The sequence below is a fragment of the Carcharodon carcharias genome, chromosome 26 (assembly GCF_017639515.1).
Source record: "Carcharodon carcharias isolate sCarCar2 chromosome 26, sCarCar2.pri, whole genome shotgun sequence".
In the NCBI taxonomy this organism is placed as follows: domain Eukaryota; kingdom Metazoa; phylum Chordata; class Chondrichthyes; order Lamniformes; family Lamnidae; genus Carcharodon; species Carcharodon carcharias.
Genome location: NC_054492.1, coordinates 18,828,481 through 18,834,181, shown reverse-complemented (window position 1 = coordinate 18,834,181; position 5,701 = coordinate 18,828,481). Strand labels below are relative to the sequence as shown.

Here is a 5,701-nt window from a genome sequence, read left to right as displayed (position 1 = left end):
CAGGAAGCGGGGTGTGAGGAGCTGTAGTCGAGGTAGCTGTGGGAGTCGGTAGGCTTGTAATGGATATTGGTGGATGGTCTGTCACCAGAAATTGAGACTGAGAGGTCAAGGAAGGGAAGGGAAGTGTCAGTAATGGACCATGTGGAAATGATGGAGGGGTGGAAATTGGAAGCAAAATTAATAAATTTTTCCAGATCCAGACGAGAGCATGAAGCAGCAACGTAACAATCATTGATGTACCAGAGAAAGAGTTGTGGGAGGGGGCCTGAGTAGGACTGGAACAAGGAATATTCCACATACCCCATAAAAGACAGGCATAGCTGGGGCCCATGCGGGTACCCAAAGCCACACCTTTTACTTGGAGGAAGTGAGACGAGTTTAAGAAGAAATTGTTCAGTGAGAGAACAAGTTCAGCCAGACAGAGGAGAGTACTGGTAGATGGGGATTATTTGGGCTTCTGTTCGAGGAAGAAGCGGAGAGCCATCAGACCATCCCGGTGGGGGATGGAGGTGTAGAGGGATTGGACGTCCATGGTGAAGAAGTGGTGGTTGAGGCCAGAGAACTGGAAATTATTGATATGATGTAGGGCGTGAGAGGAATTGCGGATGTAGGTGGGAAGAGGCTGGACAAGGGAAGAGAGAATGGAGTCAAGATAGCAAGAAATGAGTTCCGTGGGGCAGCAACAGGCTGACATGATCGGTCTGCTAGGACAGTCCTGTTTGTGGATTTTGGGCAGGAGGTAGAAGCGGGCCATCCGAGGTTGGGAGATTATGAGGTTGGAAGATCTCCAGAGGAGATGAGGTCAGTGACAATCCTGGAAACTATGGCTTAATGTTCAGTGGTGGGGTCATGGTCCAGGGAGAGTGTCTGTGAGTTGAAGCTCAGCCTCTGCGAGGTAGAGGTCAGTGCGCCAGATAACAACAGCACCACCCTTGTCAGCGGTTTTGATGACAAAGTCAGGGTTGGACCTGAGAGAATGGAGTGTGGCAAGTTCAGAAAAAGACAGGTTAGAGTGGGTGAGAGGAGCAGAGAAAGAGACGACTGGTGTCACGCCGACAGTTCTCAATGAAAAGATCAAGAGGAGGTAAGAGTCCACAGGGAGGGGTCCAGTGGAGGGAGAACATTGGAGGTGGGTAAAAGGATCCGTTGAATGGGGAGAGGACTCCTGGCCAAAGAAGTGAGCACAGAGACGAAGGTGGCGGATGAAGAGTTCAGCATTGTGCTGAGCCCGAAATTCATTAAGGTGAGGGCATAAGGGTATGAAACTGAGTCCTTTGCTGAGCACAGAACGTTCCACATCAGAGAGGGGAAGGTCAGAGGGTATGGTGAATACACAGCTGGGATTGGAAGACAGGATAGGGACAGAGAGATGGGCAGTGGTGGAGGGTCCTGGATGGGCGTTGGTGTCGATGACTTGTTGGAGCTTGCGTTCCACTGCATCTGAAAGAAAGAGACAAAGTTTCTTGTTGAGGCGTTAGATGAGACGAAGAATAAAATGAAACTATGAAGTTATTCACTTTGGTCATAAGAATAAAATAGTGGAATATTTTTTAAAAGGTGTGAAACTTTTAAGTGTTGATGTTCAAAGAGTCTTTGGTGTGCTGGTTCAAGGACCGCAGATAGTATGCAGGTGCAGAAAGCAATTAGGAAGACAAATGCCATGTTGGCATTCACTGCAAGGGGATTGGAATACAAGAATAAAGAAGTCTGGCTACAGTTGTATAGGGCTTTGGTGAGACTGTATCTGGAGTAGTGTGCAGTTTTGGTCTCCACATTTAAGAAAGGATATACTTGCATTGGAAGTGGCTTAGCGAAGGTTCAATAGATTGGTCCCTGGGAGGAGGGGGTTGTCCGATGATGAGAGGTTGAGTAAATTGGGCTTATATTCTCTGGAGTTTAGAAGAATGAGGCAATCTCACTGAAACCTACAAAATTCTGAAGGGGCTTGATAGGGTGGACTCAGAGATTGCTTCCACGGGTTGGGGAATCTAAATTTGGGGCACAGTCTCAGGATAAGGGGTCGATCATTTAGAACCGAGATTAAGAGAATTTTTTTTAAACTCAGGATGTTATGAAACTTTGGAATTCTCTACCCCAGAGGGTTGCAAATGCTCCATCGTTGAATATATTCAAGGCTGGGATAGATAGATTTTAGGTTTCTCAGGAAATTAAGGTATCTAGGAAGCGGGTGGGAAAATAGAATTGAAACCAAAGATCAGCCATGATCGTATTGAATGGCAGGGCAGGCTTGATGGACCGTGTGGTCTACTCCTGCCCCCATTTCTTATGGAGGACAGTACTTGACCTTAGTTTGGTGCCTCCCCACAAGAGTGAACAGTGGTGCAAACTCTCCATATTACTCGAGGAAAACTCAGTAACCAGGAACCAAAAGCTACATGGATCTCTTCCATTAAAGAAACTGGTAACAGCACTCTCAGAGCTGGCTTCGTTCACAAGGGCCTAAGAAACAGATCCCAAAGTAAATGACTTACTAGCAACATCTCGCTGAAATTCAACTATTTGATCTGGGGCTCTTATCTGTTGAAAAGGATAAACAGAGAGAGTCTTCAAAATTATGAAGGGGCTTGATGGGGTAGGCATAGATGTTTCCACTTAGAGGAGATTTCAAAACAAAACAATAAGATAATCGCTAATAAATCCAATAAAGAATTCAGGAGAAGCTTCTTTAACTAAGACAGCACTAAATATGTGGTATTCACTACCCCACAGGAGTGACCGAGGCAAGTAGCATAGATGCATTTAAAAGGGAAGCTGGATAAATACATGAGGAAAATATAAAATAACGGGGAAAGGCAAGTTTGGGCCAGATTTCAGAGGCTTCCCCATACAAGAGCGATTTAACGGCTATGTGGGTGCTGTGATGGGGCAAGGCAAATCATGGGTCAGTTCTGGATGAAATGGGCTGAATGGTCTTCTTCAACTCTTTCTATCATGCAAACCCAAAAATAATTTAAAACATAAACACTCAATAAAATAAAACTTTAACAGCTCTCCACTTCCGGGGTTTCCTTCCTTCATAGCTGCATGTGTTTCATTAAGTATCTTATCAGAAATCATTATCAATACTTAAAATAACTATCATCAGTTTGCATATTAAATGTGAGTCTTTACTGTCCTCAAAACTAGATTAAATGGCCTTAGATGTTAAAACTCACCACCAGATGGAGCTAGAGCCATCCAGAGAAACTGCTTCACAACCGTCTGACTTTTACTCATTAAAGTTGCAACATTCTGGAGCCATTTTAATCAAAGTTAGCACTGCATTGCCAAACCGTTCCATTTTTATCATAGAATATCCTCGTAAAAAAACATCCTGGCGGGTAGCAGTGTTATTGAAATGGCCCTCTTGGGAGTGTATTGCAAAAAAAAAAAAACACCCCCACACATTATAAAACTCAATTGGGGTGAAATTCCTCTCTTCACTAATTTTAGTGAAAACAATGTTTTGTCCTCACACCAACCTTTCTGCCATTAAAAGCCCAGGAATTTCACTCCCACTTTTCAACTGAAAAAGATGCTTAAATAATTGCAGAGGCATCGCAAACTTACGAGAATATTAATCAGGTACGCAAAATGGGGAACGTCCGTCCAACGGCACAGTTGGTTTCTTGTTTAAAACATGTTTGCAGTGCTGTAGAGTGCAGCTGACAACACTGTGCCTGGTCAAAGGCTTTGCCTCACTGATAGCAATTGTGTTCTGGATGACAGTCCAATATAACGCAGGTAGATTTCTGGAGGGCTCGGGGAGGGTGGTGGTGCTGGGGGGCTTGTTAGCATAGGGCCGTTGAGCTACAAGCAGCAAATGTGTACCCCAAGAATGCCCAGAGGCTCTGTATCATCACAAGGATGGACAAAGCGAAATTGGTCCATGGGAAGGATGGGCGATGGTGTAGCAGGAGGTTGTTTTGTGGGTTCTGAAAGAGCACGTCTGCTCCTCCCCACATCACAAAAATAAATGAAATGTTACATTCTTAGTTTATCTTTAGCTGGACTGCCATCTAAAACTACAGAAAAAGCAGGGCATGCACTCCGCCTGGAACTGTCCTTAAAATGGCAATTGGCATGCTGTGTACATTGCAGAATCTCGATTTACACATCAAAAGTATGTACCACAAGCCCTGGCAAAGATATGGATGGGATTACTGCTGTTTCTACTGGCCAGGTGGTCTCAAAATCTTGCACTTTTTTTAACTAAGCAAAATTAAAAATTTCCGTCACATCATATACTTTGGGCTCCATTCACCTTGTTTCCATATATTGCTTGATTCACCTCAGGTGTTGGATATTTCTCTTTAAGTGGTGTTCTGTAAATAACATGCAAGATGGAACATATGTTTATATTTATAAAGGAGCAAAAAGTTTATGCACATATAAGCAAACTCATTGGATGAAGTGTTTCTTTCTCAGGACATTGTCATGACGGAGATCTCCACTCATCGCTCCCTTACAGATCTGCTGTGGAAGTGTTGCTGCAATAGGTTATACATGAGACGAGGGAGGCCCTTTTTGAAATAGGGGCACATAGGGCTCCAGAGATCTGCCAAGACTCAGTAAAAAAAAAAAAGCAGCCAGGAGGGAAATATTGTCACAGTAATTTGTTTGGTGCAGCAACAGTGTCCAAATCGAATGAGGTTTCAATCAGGCATTTCAGACACCTGGAGCCCACCCACATTAATAAAATCAGCCTGCCCTAATAATTACAGTTAGTTTTCCTTATGCAAGGCGGGCATTAGACACTCTTTGACCAACTTTGAGTGGGCACTGCACCTAATTGGAAAATAAGGCTAACATGTGTCTTTCAGAAGGTATGACATTCTGTTAGAGGATAGTCTTATCTTGCAAGAGATATCCAATTATATCCTTTCAAATAAGATTAGCAGCAGATAGATTGCTGTAAACAAACATTTTGGCAGGTGCCAGGTAAATAAATATTCGTTTGTATGATGCAGAGCTCCTGGTTGCAATTGAGGTGTACACGAGAAGTGTGCAATCCGTTCCTGTTGATATAGGTGGTGACATTGAAACACATTTGGTTATATAGATGCAAGCTTTGACTAATTTTACCTTCAGGAATCCTGCCTGTCAGGTTGCTGAGTTGTTCAATTCTCCAGAAAGGGCCCAATTGTGCAGAATACAGCAGGTCAAGTAAGAAACTGAAAATCCAGGGTTCCTACACCACTGCTAGAAGAGTCATGGATCAGACTTTCAGTGACCTGAAGCTAGACACGGACCTTGTTCGAACTGGGGAGACGCAAACGTGCCTTAAAAAGCCCAGATCTGACTCTCTTTCCGCCAGTATAAAGATAATTGCCAGTACAGCTCCCGCCGTGGCTTAAGTGGTAAGTGCATTGCCTAATGTGGAATTTTCCACATCAAATTCAAGATGAGCTGAATATCCTTTGGACAGAAACAAAATAATGCAGTATATGAAGATGTTTTGATCAATACATCATATAAATATCTATTTCCATATTATAACTGAATCACAACAAGTTGGAAAGGCTCACCTTGCTTAATCCCTGATGTGTGCTAAGTGAACCAATCTCACTTAGGATGGATGAGAGAGCTTGGTGGGGGGGTGGGGGGGGATTGAAATAGGTGCTTATGATCAATCATTCCAAAAGCTAGGGAGAACAATATTAAAATCGACACAAATCAAATGCCCAGCACCCATGAAGGC

The 5,701-nt window shown here is 43.6% G+C and overlaps 1 long non-coding RNA gene across 1 annotated transcript; it reads right to left on the bottom strand.

The window, feature by feature from the left end:
- Positions 1-1,386: 1,386 nt before the first annotated feature.
- Positions 1,387-5,339, bottom strand: LOC121269818. The gene is made up of 3 exons (XR_005941422.1): positions 5,086-5,339; positions 4,265-4,325; positions 1,387-1,440 (listed from the first exon to the last, which is right to left on the bottom strand). It is a non-coding gene; the product is annotated as an uncharacterized LOC121269818 (long non-coding RNA).
- Positions 5,340-5,701: the final 362 nt, after the last annotated feature.